Source organism: Patella vulgata, chromosome 3 (assembly GCF_932274485.2).
Source record: "Patella vulgata chromosome 3, xgPatVulg1.2, whole genome shotgun sequence".
In the NCBI taxonomy this organism is placed as follows: Eukaryota; Metazoa; Mollusca; class Gastropoda; family Patellidae; genus Patella; species Patella vulgata.
The window spans coordinates 4,305,791-4,321,660 of NC_065881.2; the positions used below are offsets into that span (position 1 = coordinate 4,305,791).

At 38.0% G+C, this 15,870-nt stretch overlaps 1 long non-coding RNA gene across 1 annotated transcript; it reads left to right on the forward strand.

The window, feature by feature from the left end:
• The first annotated feature begins 2,041 nt into the window (after positions 1-2,041).
• Positions 2,042-12,190, forward strand: LOC126816052 (uncharacterized). Its single transcript, XR_007678197.2, has 9 exons — positions 2,042-2,196; positions 4,952-5,107; positions 6,146-6,196; positions 6,594-6,689; positions 7,555-7,644; positions 8,021-8,095; positions 8,715-8,783; positions 11,203-11,239; positions 12,112-12,190. It is a non-coding gene; the product is annotated as an uncharacterized LOC126816052 (long non-coding RNA).
• Positions 12,191-15,870: the final 3,680 nt, after the last annotated feature.

Here is a 15,870-nt window from a genome sequence, read left to right on the forward strand (position 1 = left end):
AACAAACCAGGAAATGAAATGAAATAGGGTTTAATGTACTACTGATTATCCTTTCAGTAGAACGTTTAGCTTCACGATTGCTACTGGTCTAAATAATATAATTCGAAATGACTCCATACAATAATTTGCTGAAAGACACTTTATTTAGCATAAGATTTAAACAATATTAATGTAGGTTTCATATATTGTAATAAATGTTCGGTCTGTTCTATCAGCGATATATTAATCATTTGATCGACCGCTTCTAATGTTGTGTATTAAGTTGAAAGAAGAATTAATCTTATGTATATAAATGTTTTTCACGTGTAGATTTAAGTTGAAGTGAGAATATAATAAATCACCAATATTATTATTAACGAGAATTACCATATTTGGCCTATTTATGGCACGTGCTAACAGTACTTATACGTCCTTGTAACAATTTGATTATTTAACTTGAAGAAGAATTGGTTGTTAATGTCTAACAGCACAATACGTCCATATTATTATAGCTGCTAAAGTTTCCAACGATGAATATTCGACACACATTCGACACACAAACTAGTTAATTTTAGGACTAACATATGGGGTCTTTAGCAGTGGGGGCGGGGCGGGGGGTGGTTGGGGACTAGAGGACCCTCGAGAAAACCCTATCCCTTGTTGCGTACACGAGAGAACCTTGCGTACACGAAAGGAATTGTAACTCGTTGTCAAACGACTAGACTAAACGACACCCCCTCAAACGAAGACCAGCGACTTTAAAGAGGCTTTAAAGAGGGTGGGGAATCACGTGGCTAAGTGGGTAAGACGCTGGTCCGCTAGCCTGGAGGTCGGGTGTTCGATCCCTGCATTGGCCGAGAAAGTTTATCCAGATTTTCCGGCGTGGTCCCCCTTCTCAATGATGCAGGACGAAGGGCCTGGCAAGGACAGCTGTCTAGTCCTTCGGGTGAGACGAAAAACCGAGGTCCCGTGTATACATTGGAATGCATGTAAAAGATCCCTTGGCAGTTGGAATTCGATGTAAGAGTAGGCACACTGTATGGCGTATGCTCGTCTTTATTAGCCTAAGCATAGGAGCAGAACAGTAGGAAGTTAAACAACATTTCATTTCATTTCATTTAAAGAGGATCTCCTGGATATAAACTGTGTAGGCAAAACACATATTCAATCCAATTTATTTATCAAAAGTTTGATTCAAAACTCTGTTAAATATTCTAATTGCAAGAACATTATCCCATGCAGCAAGAATCTATTTTAAGTCTCCTTGTTCGTCGCGTGACCTAAATGGGAGAGAATACAATTTCAGTTTATATTTGTCGTTAGTTGCTGTCCATTTACCATCAGTATTGAAACCTAAATAAACTCGTGAATTATCCTGTCAACTTCTTAACCCGCCGTTCCAATTGACGTAAGGGGGGGGGGTGGATGACCGAATGGTTAGCGCATGCGCGTTGTACAACAGGGTCTGTCATTGAGTCAGGGTTAGGGTTAGAGTGGTTTCGATCCCACGACTGTACGTTGCAAGGAGTAGAGTCGCCTGTCCTGCCTCGTGGGTTTTCTCCGGGTCCTCTCACGGCTAAAGACCGCTACGCGCAAACCAATTAATGAAATAATATTGAACCATATGTTAGTCCCAAAATTTTGTTTTCTAACACGATTGAAGGTCTTTACTTTCCATATATATGCTATTCTGTTATTGGAAATAACTGCCCTACAAATACGTTCGTGGGACTGTATCTTTAACCCATAAATACGTTCGTGGGATTGTATGTTTAACATAACACTAATGTGTCGCCCTCATTGCTACCATACTCACGGTGTCATAATCATGAGATCACCCCACCCCACCGCGATCGCCATCGCCTCTATCATAGTATAGGGTTGGGGTTGGTTCCTGAGGAATGATTGTATAGGTGCGAAAAGGTAATCTTATTTTCGACGACGTGCTATTTTACACGTGTTATTGTGCACTATTGATAATGACATATTGCAATAATATATCATTTTATAAAGTAGCCAACACCTGTTTCAATATAATATTGTTTATATAGACGATTGTTGGACGCTATATTTAATAGTTTATTATATTCGTATAAAACAAGTTAATCGTCATGCGTCTTGTAATAACCAATATTCTACTAGTTATTATGGTGGTTATAGTCTCCACGGGAGATCATCGTCCTTACAGTTACCTCTACACTAAATATCCACCACCAGGTAATGTAAATTACTTCTTACTATAGATATCCACCACCAGGTAATGTTAAAGTTACAATTTCATATTTTCTAAGAAAGTCAAAACATAATTATTTCTATGTCTTTTGCTCAATAGATTGTCAACTTACTATTATACGATCATAGGTGTCATCCTCACACTTAAAACTCATTTACACCGGAAATAATAACACAATTACCTCCCAATTACCTCCCTTGTTTTCTATTCTCCACCATGGAGTAGCTATCCTCAAACGTTTGAATTTGAAGAGGAAAATGATAACAAAGTGGGACTGTTTATAGATACCATCTATTTTATAGATACCATCTATTTTATAGATACCATCTATTTTAAGGCTTTATTTTAATAAATGTTAAAAATATAACGTAAAAATATGAAATTGCAACTTTAATTACTCTTTACTCTAGATATCCATCACCACCAGGTAAAGTTAATTACTTATGTGTTATTCTAGATATCCACCCCACCAGCATCATGTAATGTGGTGTTTTACAATATCTCCATTGCATGCATTCAGTGTTAGTGATATCTTCATAAATCAATACTTTTAAGGTTTCAATTTTTTAGTTTATCATTTGAAACCCCGGGTCATGGGTTAACACCACGATTCAGTTAAACACCAGGATCGTGTATTTGATTAGTTAAACTTTGTTACTTGATAAGACTTTTTGAAAAGACCAGGATATAGGATGTAGTTACTTCTTCTAGTCCATTGTATCATTTAAATCCATAATAAAGGTAAATACCGACTTTCAGACCACACGTAATGAAACTTGATCTCGGTACAAAACATACGTTATTGGTTGGTCTAACAAGTATTGCAGTCGATCAATTCTAACGTAAGTTATTTAATTGTATTGCCACTTTGGCCTATTAATGTTGTTATCGTACTATTCAGACCACACTATTTATGTTGCTAGTGTTTGTTTTATTGTTAGGACCGCATTATTAATGTTGTTAGGGATGGTTTTATTGTTTGCAGGACGGAGGGCCTGACAAGGGCAGCTGTCTAGTCCTTCGGATGAGACGAAAAACCGAGGTCTCGTGTATACATTGGATTGCACGTAAAAGATCCCTTAGCACACTGTATGGCGTATCCCCATCTTCATTAGGCCAGCATAGGAGCAAAACAGTAGGACGTTAAACCCCATTTCATTTCATTTGTTTTATTGTTAGGACCGCATTATTGATGTTGTTAGTGATGGTGTTACGTTTCACGTCGCACTATTTATGTTACTATTGATTATTATCAATAAAACCGTATTTAACATTTTACTATTCAGGTCGTACTATACTGTTATTAGTCAAACTGTGTTTAATATTTTACTATTCAGGTCGTACTATACCGTTATTAATCAAACTGTGTTTAGTATACTTTCTATAGATAACATGCCATCATCATTATCAACTAACAAACACTAGTCAACAACTGAAGGATAACGCATTTCTATCTTATTAGAGTTGGTTATATTGTAATGGTTCTTGTTAGAGTTGGTTATATTGTAATGGTATCCTGTTAGAGTTGGTTATATTGTAATGGTATCGTGTTAGAGTTTGTTATATTGTAATGGTACATTGTAAGAGTTGTTTATATTGTAGTGGTATCTTGTTAGAGTTGGTTATATTGTAATGGTATCATGTTAGAGTTGGTTATATTGTAATTGTATCGTGTTAGAGTTGGTTATATTGTAATGGTATCCTGCTAGAGTTGGTTATATTGTAAGGTTTCTTGTAATAGTTGGTTATATTGTAATGGTATATTGTTAGAGGTGGTTATATTGTAATGGTATATTGTTAGAGTTGATTATATTGTACTGGTATCCTGTTAGAGTTGGCTATATTGTAATGGTATCCTGTTAGAGTTGGTTATAATATTGTAATGGTATCGTGTTAGTCTTCGGTTATATTGCAATGGTATCGTGTTAGAGTTGGTTATATAGCCATGGTATCGTGTTAGAGTTGGTTATATTGTAATGGTATCTTGTTAGAGTTGGTTATATTGTAATGATTAAAATTACTTTCTATTCGTCTTGACATTTATAAATTTAATGTGGTATTAAAATATTTTGGGAGTTGATGCCTTCGAAATAAAATAATTGTGTTGGTGAATGCGCCTGTGACCATTTACTCGAGGTTATCCGAGTCTGATCTATTTCCCTTGTAAGCAGCTCTGACTGTTGTATATAAGACAGAAAATGGAATGTTGGGTCTAAAATGATTCTGCGCTTTGGGTTAAATGTCATTTAATATATGCCTAAATTATGATTTCTAAAACTATTTGGAACCAGAGGGGGTTGGGTACAAAACAAAGCCTAAGGCTCTTCCAACTACGTTCCACTTGAATCTTGGCTCGATTTGTTTCTCCACAATTGTGCACCATGTGACCGGTTTCGACATTTTAGTATAAGGTGAAGATGGTTATGATCAAGGCCAGTTTCTGGTACATGTTGGCGAAAGGTGAAGATGGTTACGATAACATCAAGACCATTTTCTGGTACATGTTGCAGTAAGGTGAAAATGGTTACGATAACATCAAGACCAGTTTCTGGCACATGTTGCAGTAAGGTGAAGATGGTTACGATAACATCAAGACCAGTTTCTGGTACATGTAGCAGTTTTATACTTGACATATCTGGTATTTCAGTTTGAGTGCAGGTCCAGATGATTAGGATTGACCAGTGAATAGAATGAAACATTATTGAGATGACAATAAATGTATCTGATTTTTAATTTCAGATCCCTGTAGAGGCGTCAGATGTTCGTTTGATGCCACGTGTAGAAAGGGTAAATGTTTATGTGGAAATGTGACTTGTTCTAGCGGTGCCATATGCATCAATGGTGCCTGTGAATGTCCAGGGTATTATTTTGGTACCACTCCAAACTGTTCAATTCGTAAGTAGGCTAAAACAATAATAATACTAATAATAATTATGTTGGTACTAGTACATGTATCAGCAGTTAAAAGGGTGACACATATTGGGCTCATTATCAGTCACACTCACACATATGGCAGTAAATGTCTATGTGTCCCTTGCATCAGCAGCTAAAACGGGACATAGTCGGCTCATTGTCCGTGACTCTCACACAAATACAATTTGTATGTCAGTATGGTAGACAAGTTTATTTGACACAAGCTCATACAACATAATAAATGACATATTTATTTGTGCTACAAAATGTTCTTTAGAACTAATTTGAGGCCCCCTTTAATATGGGTGGCCCATGGCTGGAACCCAGTCAGTCCCCACCCTATAATGCGGTCAGCCCCCATCCTGTAATGCGGTCATCCCAGTCAGCCCGCATCTTGTAATGCGGTCACCCAGTCAGTTCCCATCCCGTAATGCGGTTTTGCAACTCCGAACTGTTTAATACGTACATATTCTAAAATACTACGCGCTGTGTTTTGACACAAGTCCCTATAGACTAGAACATGGTATAGCATTGATAATTGAGTGAGAGAATTAGTAATCAAGTGCCCCACTCATCTCGTTCGTCTTGTTTTCCTTCTCAGACAGTCTTCCCGGAAAGATTAAGGCTCTGTCCCAATATGAATACGAACGACATGAAACTTGACTTATTTTTTAATTGTTCGTCTTCTGACTGTGACGTTTTTATAATTCATTATAGGAGAAGCATCTTTGATAAGAGTCTATGGCTCTGTCAATTCGCGAACTAACAACATGAAACTTGGTATGCTTTTGTCCACTTCGTTATATGGTTACGACTACCTCTAAAAATGTGTTCCATTTCGGGTACGAAAGACATGCAACTCGGTATGCTTATTCTACCTGTTCGCCTCCTGAGTGCGATGTTCTTCTAGAAATGCCAATTTGAATACGAACTACACGAACCTTGGCATGCTTAATTTGTTTTGCATATTCTTCATTCTAGTTTGTCCTTTTCATATTTCTGTATATTTTATTTCTACAGCTGAAAGATGTAGCAACTGTCAGAAGAATGAAACATGTACCTCTTTTAGATGTGAGTTAACTTCATAGCTTGGTAAAAACCTCCACAATTCAGCACTTCTGTATTTTACAATCGTGGATGTATAGGGATATGCCGTATATCAACCCCGACACTAGTCTTTTATAGCGGAATATCACTGCACTTTTGTATTTTAGCAGCCCGGAAACTGGTCCTTACAACGGAATATCGCTGTATTTTTGTATTTACCATCGTCGAGGTATCGCGACATCCGGTTTAGCAGCCAGGAAACTGGTCCTTACAACGGAATATCACTATGATTTTGTATTTTACCATCGTCGATGTATCGTGACATCCCCTTTATCAGCCCGGAAACTGGTCCTTAGAGCAGAATATCACTATGATTTTGTATTTTACCATCGTCGATGTAACTGTGTGTGTCTCTTTTTAGTTGTACCAGAGGAAGGCGCTCGGAATCGATGTAACGACTACGTGACATGTGACGGACCAAGAGGATCCTGTCCATTTATAGGCTGCCTGGACGGAGGTGGGTGCAACAAGTTTTTGGCTGGATTCCAGAACTTGTCCATCACTTGGAGATAATGACCCCGAACAACGTATACTTGGATGTGTTAACCTTATACTGTATGGCATATGCCCGTCCTCATTAGAACATATGGTGCAGTAGAACGGTGGGACTGTACTAAACTTACACGGTCTGCCTACAATTATTGTCCGGCGTGATTCCTCCTTGTCAGTGATGCAGGATGAAGGGTCTGACAAGGACAGCTGTCTAGTCGTTCGGATGAGAAGAAAAAACGAGGTCCCGTGTATACATTGAAATGCACGTAAAAGATCCCTTGACAATTGGAATTCGATATAAGAGTAGACCGTAGTGCCGCTGTCAGTGCAAAATTTCCATATGGCCGTCTTCATTAGTCCAGTTTGGAGCAGAACAGTAGGACGTTAAACTCCATTTCATTTCATTTATTTCGTATTGAGAACAGACTCTAAGCTAGTTGACCGACACAAACCTTATCGATAATAAGTGTGTCGAGACGTGTTCTTCCAGAGTTATTTCCCTTTACCTGAACACATCGTGAATGTGATAATGGCCATAGTTTTTAACCGATCTTGCTCAGACTTATTTTGCGCTGTGTTCATAAGAGGACAAACCCTATCTATATGAAGCTTCCGCAACGGTTCGTTTCGGAGTTGCCCCCTTTGCCGAAAGTGTTTTGAATGCGATAACGGCTACATGTTTTATTGACTTAATTCCATGTGAAGCATTAGAACAATTAGCGCATGAGCCCTATGTTCGAGTTCCCCGTCCATTCTATTGCCAAATGTAGGTGTATTTTGCATGACCGCCGCTTGTATAATATCAATATAGATATGTTTTTCACTTACAGGAATAAGATGTATAGACAACTATTGTATTTGGCATGGCCCTTCTTTCTCCTACTTTTTTGGTGTATGCAACAGGGGAGAGTCGTGTTATGGTAAGAAATACTGCACGTCCAGGGCCTAGTCCCAAAGCTCTTCTCGTCTTATTCATGTTTTACTTGTTCTTGGCGGTGACGTTTTTCGGAAGAAGCATAGGGCCTCATATTCATGGTTAATGGGAGCAACTGCGTTTAAGGTTTGGGCTAGAAAGAGTAAGATGGATATAGACCGGTAATTTCTTATATTTATAGAAATTCTCCACTTTCCCATGGCAATTTTTGTTTTCGTATATCATTGAAGAAGAGAGTTTATATTTCCATTGTGTGCCAAGTTTCGGTGAATATCTATGATTTTTGGACGAAGGGAGTGGAGATAAACATACATGAAGTACGGTAATCTGACCTGATTGAAATAATATTATTGTAATTTCAGTTGGGAGTATCTATGTGTGTAATGATGACTCTGACTGTGGTTATGTTGGTAATTGTACAAGAGGATGTTGTGAATGTAAATATGATATCATTTAAAAAATAATAATCGTTGATCAATTCTGAATTTCAAAAACAGAAATCATTTGTCTCTTCCCGCTGGTCATTGGTATATAATACATCACGCCCGAAGTTATTATTGACGTCAGCGCATGTGTATGTCTCATTAGCACTGCACGTCTTCGTGGAGTAGAAAAGTATGTAGCGGGGTGGCCTAGTGGTCTAGAGTCTCGTGCTTCGACCTCTAGTTGGCCAGAGGCACGGCTAGGTGGTTAAGACGCTGACGCGCTAGACTGGAGGTCGCGTATTCGATCCCTGCATTGGCCGAGTAAGTTCATTGGGATTTTCTGACGTGGTTTCCCCTTGTCAGTGGTGCAGGACGGGGTGCCTGACAAGGATGCTTGGGAATAGGGGGCGCTTTCTCAACCTGTTGGGTTTACTCCATTTACTCCGGTTTCCTCCCACATAATAGACCCCTGCGCACGCGCTAAGATAATAAAATGAAAATAGAACTTAAACACCAAGAACAGAAAAGTTAATCCATTAAAATCTTTAAACGTGTAAGAAAATCTCGCTCTGTGCATGTGACACCTACTTAATACTTGACTCATCATGAACCCCATTTTATTTTATTTCAGATGGCAACAGTTCAATATACGGCTGTGACATATCGTATGCAACAGAGGTGTGCGATGGCCTTTGTACAGGTAATGTAGTTTTTTGTTTATTACAAATTTAAAGTCCAATCTATTATACATGATATAGACGGGTTCATTTAAAGTCCAATATATTATACATGCTATTATAGACTGGTTTATTTAAAGTTTAATATATTATACATGATATTATAGACTGGTTCATTTAACGATGTATTATATAGGAACTGATCTACCGATTACAGGACTTTCTTCTGGCTTCAAATGTTATATAAACTACCGTTATGTAAGATATACTATTCAAAAAAAGTAGGGGATATTTGATTTTTAAGTGTTATTAAAGTCACCTAATGAAACTGACGAAGAAACAAATGACAAAATGAAATGAAGTTCACATTCATCGATTTATTCCAAATGATCGTTAGACTAAGTAAGGCACAGACTGACCATTATAAGGGTAAAATGATACCCGGGGTCAAACAGCAAAGTTACCACAGCATCACAACCAAGTCAGTAACGGGTAAATCCTCCTCTGTTTGCCAAACAAGCATTGATCCGACGTGGCATACTCCTAATGAGACGTCTAAGGTCATTTTGGTCCAGATTATCCCATTCCTGTTGCAACGCAGCAGCAAGTTCTTGGACATTGGCAGGACGTTGTTGACGTTGACGTAACCTCTGTCCAAGCATGTCCCAGACATGCTCGATGGGGGAGAGGTCGGGACTCAGTGCTGGCCAAGGTAATGTGGTGATGTTCTGTTGTTGGAGGTAACCTGTAACGATCCTGGCCCTGTGACATCTTGCGTTGTCATCCTGGAAGATGAAACGGCGGCCATGACGTCGTGCGAACGGCACAACATGGACTGCCAAGATGTTGTCCCGGTAGTACTGGCCTGTAACACAACCCTGCAACAACATGTTAAGCCGTTCTTCCAGCAACAGTGATGCCTCCCCACACCATAACAGAACCACCCCCAAATCGATCATGTCTGATGACGTTAACGTCTTGGAAGCGCTCGTTTCGACGACGCCACACCCTCCTACGTCTGTCCAAAAAATCAACAGTGAACCTTGACTCATCTGAAAACATCACATTGCTCCAGCGTCGATTATCCCAGTGTTGACGATCCCTACACCAACGACGTCTTGCCTGAATGTGATGATCTCTCAAACAAGGGATCACGCGAGGACGTCGGGCGCGAAGGTGACCCCTATGCAGTCGATTCCGAATCGTCTGGCCACTCACTCTCACACCAGTGTCTGTTTGAAGACGAGCGCTGATCTGATTTGCTGTGATGACACGATTTCTCAAGGCCAAGGTACGGATAAATCGATCCTGGGCTTGATTTGTCGCCCTTGGTCGACCTGAGCGTGGTCTGTCCTGTACAGATTGTGTATCACGGTATCTGGACCATAGCCTGCTTATGACAGACTGAGAAACATTCATCGTTCGCGCCACAACCGCCTGTGTTGTGCCGATCTGTAGCATGCCAAGGGCACGTAACCTTTCATTTTGGGTAAGCCGACGCATATCAAAATTTGTTTTTTGGTCACTAAAACAATTAAACTGATGTTTCCACCCTGGAATTCAATGCCACAATGACTGTAACATTCAAAGTCAGAGTCGTGCAAATCTTGGGTTGGACCCCCATGATGATCCCAAGCATCACCTGCATTCCATGCGGTAGCTATTGGTGCGTTTGGGCGTCACATGTAACTGGAAATGTTTCTTCTGTTAGGTTCTATAGTGACTTTTTTCGTAGTCATTTGCATATTTTAGTATTATGCCCCCAAAATCAAATATCCCCTACTTTTTTTGAATAGTATATATTAACGATGTATTATGTAGGAACTGGTCTACCGATTACAGTTCTTTCTTTTGGCTTCAAATGTTATATACACTAGTATTTAAAATTAACATGACAAGCCTATAATCAACCCTCTAGACAGACGGATAATCGAGATTTAACTGGATTTAACAATCCGCGAGATTTAACAATAATCTAACTCAAAAATGGACAATCGAGGCTAAATCTCGGTTGTCAAATAATGCTGTTACGATAATGAACGATCTACGGTAATAATAAAATAGTTTAAATGATTTTTCAATATATTAATTTTTCATTATCTATCTTTGAACTAGTATAGCAAATGCGTCCAGCTCTTTATCTAAATCTGACATAATGTATCTTTAACTTTATGTACATATGAAGGATTATATAAATGTATATAAAAATGCCATTTTAAATAAAGGTGTTGGAGGGTGGTTCATCGTCTCCCAGGAGGTCAAGCTGATTGACATTTCGTATCGTCTCCCAGGAGATCTAGCTGATTGACATTTCGTATCGTCTCCCAGGAGATCTAGCTGATTGACATTTCATATCGTCAAATAGGGATAGAAAAATCCATAGTACGGTCTCTTATAGGTTTTTTTATAAGATATCTTTAGGTTTTGTATTTTTTTTTTCAGGATACTTTTATAATCAACCCCAGTGTATCCTTACAAGGTATGTAAAATCAATTCGGTTTAACCAGATCAAGCGTATTGAGAGAGAGAGAGAGAGGGAGAGGGGGAGGGAGAGAGAGGGGGTATTGTAATTTGCCAGTAGACAGGTGTTTCATCCATCAAATCAACCAATGTCGCAGATAACTGAAGACATATTCCTTTAACGTTCAACTTCCTGTTTAAATATATAGTTATAAACTACATAGTCTTCATTAGGTCAATCTGAACAGAACAGTATTTTTAGCAACGGGTACTATGTATTGTTTAATGGTCGAGAGCGAGACATTAAGTAATATATTGTAACAACAAGAGGACCGTCAGGTCCGAGTGTTTTTACAATATATTACGCAATGTCTCAGCTCGAGACCATTAAACATCTTAAAATACAGACACTCCGCACGTGCGTTTACAGTGAAATACGTCACTCGAGTCTAATATTTGACAAGGTACGATTGGCAAGTTGCCCGTACGATTATTTGAAATAATGGTACGCCAACATCAAAGGGTGACGTCACATCTGTATTTTAATTAAGATTAATCAGTTACAAGACATGTTTATACGAAGACTATAAATTCTATTTATAACTCTATGTATTTATTAAACAACAGACAAAATTATCTTAAAAACAACTATGCATGTTTTGAATCTTTCGTCTTAATCCAGGTTAATATGAACTCAGATTGTTTATGTAACATATCAACTTTAGATAATCTCCCTACCTGGATTCAGTAGGATTTAAAACAGGTTCATTAATTAGATTTAGCTAAACAAAATATGGCGGTGGGTTTGTTACATATTACATGACGTCGTCGACAATAAAACGACTTGTAACAACTAATTAATTAAAACTAATTAATCTTGTTTTATTTCAGTCATTTACGCATCTTCTTTGTGGAACCAGGACTCCATCTTACTGGTAGTGAAAATTAAATAAATGCATTTGTTAATGGCCTCATATAATTTGTTTTATGTTCTTGTTTAAGCCGCGAGGGGGATCACGTGGCTAATTGGGTAAGACGCTCACTCGCTAGCTTGGGGGTCGGGTGTTCGATCCCTGCATTGGCCGAGAAAGGTCATCCAGATTTTCCGGCGTGGTTCCCCTTGTCAGTGATGCAGAACGGAGGGCCTGACAAGGACAGCTGTCTAGTCCTTCGGATGAGACGAAAATCCGAGGTCCCGTGTATACATAGGAATGCACGTAAAAGATGCCTTGGCAATTGGAATTCGATATAAGAGTAGGCCGTAGTGCCGCTGTCCGGGCAAAATTTACCTCATAGCACTCTGTACGGCGTATGCCCGTCTTCATTAGCCCAGTTCGAGGCAAAACAGTAGGACGTTAAACCCCATTTCATTTTATTTCAATTTGTTTTACTTTGATTATTTTATTTTATTTTATTCAAAAGTAGCAGAACAGTAGGACGTTAACTCCCATTTCATTTCATTGCATTTAAGCCGCGATATGGTGTGAGAGGGAGAGAGAGAGAGAGAGAGAGAGAGAGAGAGAGACGGTTTACTGTCCCGCTCTTCTGTACCGACAGGGTATACGCCAATCTGCCATCATGCAGTGTGTTATGAGTGTAAGAAATGTGAAGGGTTATTTTACGTGCCCTCCCATGTCTATGCGTCCGGTTTTTCGTCCAGATCAAAAGAGTAGATGTTGTTCCTTGCCAAAAGCTGGATCAAACAACTCATCCCCTTATTCAAGAGCCAGTTCCTCACTCACTGAGCCAACGTGTCTCACAGATCGAATTCAACCAAATACACAAATGCTATGTGGTTGTTGTCAACATCCATCTCAAATCTGCTACTAATAAGCTAACTAATTTGAATTATTAAGACAATGCTTTAAAGGGGAATACAAGAAATGAAATGAAATGGGGTTTAACGTCCGTCCTACTTTTCTGAACCGACTGGGCTAATGAATACGACCGTACGCTATGCAGTGTGCTATGAAGGACATTTTGGCCAGACAGCGGCACTACAGCCGCCTACTCTTATTATTGTATTCCAACTGTCAATGGTTTTTTATGAGCATACCAATCCCTGTGAACTCTCTCGGTTAACACAGGGATCGAAAACGGGCTCTCGAGGTTAGCGCGCCAACGTCTTACTCACTGAGCCACCGTGTTTTAAAGGGTATAGGTATCCATGCGCATGAACAAACATAATAATATAGACAAATAAAAATAGATTTGCATTAATGGGTAAACAATGTAGGACACGAGGACTTCGTTGTTTTCATTATTTTATATCAACGTGTTACTATCGTGTTAGTAGTGGTGGTACCCAAATGTAGAAGCTAGGAAACTGATATTTTAATCCTGAAGCTAGCAAAGATTTTATTAACATATCGAGTACAAAATGTTTGATGAGTGGAAATAGTAGTTATATGATCGCCCCCCCCCCCAAAAAAAAAAACAAAAACAACACAACTCTTTGAGTTATTTTTCTAGCGACACTACCAGGGAGCGCTGTTCACATTACCAAAAAATTTGACTTTGTTGTACATCTCGATTATATCAACGATATCTATGTCAACATGTTCCTTAGGAACCCCTATTACTTCTAAGTGGTAAATGTTTGAGATTAACCCACTTCTGACTAGGTCAAAGATCACAATTGATCGACCATGCCCAATCCACCTATATTATTCTCTAACATCTTTTGATGGGCCTCTTTATAACCGTATTAAATCTATCTACCATTAATATTGTGATTTTTATCCCTAATTTCAATGTTACATCGTATATCTGAGTACTTGTTAGCATGAAATACGCTGTGTAAAATTAAAGATCGATGGTTTTAATACATCCTTATCATTTATAGTAAAATATTAAGAAGTATCGGAGTTCATACAGAGTAATTGTGTTCTGTTCGCTTCCACATCGTTATTCTACTGTAGTCAAATGAACAAATTAATAGCAATCAAAGTTAGATATAACTAGTTTAATGCTTACTCATAATAAACAATGTAAACAATAAAATAAAAACAATGCATAATAAGATAAGAACAATGTAAAAAATACGATAAAAACAATGCATAATAAGATAAGAGCAATGCATACTACGATAAGAACAATTTATAACTTCTAACAAACAATGTAAACAATACGATAAGAACAATTTATAACTTATAATAAACAACGTAAACAATACAACAAGAACAATTCATAATAAGATAAAATCAATTTATAACTTATAACAAACAATGAAACATACTTATAACTTATAACAAATTAATAGCAATCTATAACTTATAATAACAATACATATTGGTTATAATAAATAATATAAACAATATATCAGAAAAAAATATTATATCTTATAATATAAGTTGAATATTGTTTATAATAAGATAAGAACAATGTATAACTTATGATAACAAATTAATAGTGACCGAGGATTCAAGGACATTCTGCGCTGTATCAATGAGACAACAAGAATTTATAATAAATAATGTAAACAATACGTCCAGAACAGTTCATAGCCCATAATCATGTAAACAATATAATCAGAACAATTTAAAACCCAAAATAATGTAAAATGAATAATTTATTATTCATAATAAAAAAATGAAAACAATACGATAAGAACAATTTATAACTTGTAAAAAAAATATAAAGAATACGATAAAAACAATTTATAACTTAAAATAAATAAGAGCAATTATATGTAAATGTAAACAATGTAAACAATACGATAAAAACAATTTATAACTTAAAATAAATTAGATAAACTATATAAGATAGCAATTGGTTATAATTAGATAAGAATAATTTATAACTTGGAATACAAAATATAAAAACTTTGTAACTTGGAATAAAAAATATAAAAAATACGATAAAAAACAATTTGTACTTCATTTAAGAGGCGTATATACGTCACAGTACCATAACCGTCCTGACTTGCATCAGCAAAATGATGTAATATAGTATTTACAATGTTACCAAAATAATCAGGCTTAAGACATCTTTGTATTCTTAATTGTTCTAAATTACTTAATTGGGGGGGGGGGAGTCACGTGGGTAAGACGCTGGCTCGCTAGCATGGAGGTCGGGTGTTCGATCCCTGCATTGGCCGAGAAAGTTCATCCAGATTTTCCGGCGTGGTTTCCCCTTGTCTGTGATGCAGGACCGAGGGCCTGACAAGGACAAAAATCGAGATCCCGTGTACATATTGGCGTGCACGTAAAAGATCCCTTGGCAGCTGGAATTCGATATATAAGAGTAGGCTGAAGCGCCGCAGCCCGGGCAAAAAAGTCCCTCATAGCACACTGTATGGCGTATGCCCGTCTTCATTAGCCCAGGTTAGGAGCAGAACAGTAGAACGTTAAACCCCATGATGCAGGACTGAGGGCCTGACAAGGACAAAAATCGAGGTTCCGTGTACATATTGGCGTGCACGTAAAAGATCCCTTGGCAGCTGGAATTCGATATATAAGAGTAGGCTGAAGCGCCGCTGCCCGGGCAAAAAAATCCCTCATAGCACACTGTATGGCGTATGCTCGTCTTCATTAGCCCAGGTTAGGAGCAGAACAGTAGGACGTTAAACCCCATTTCATTTCATTAATTAATTGACTGAGTCATTCACACCACTTAATATTCCATTCAGACGGAATGGGTTCATCCCAT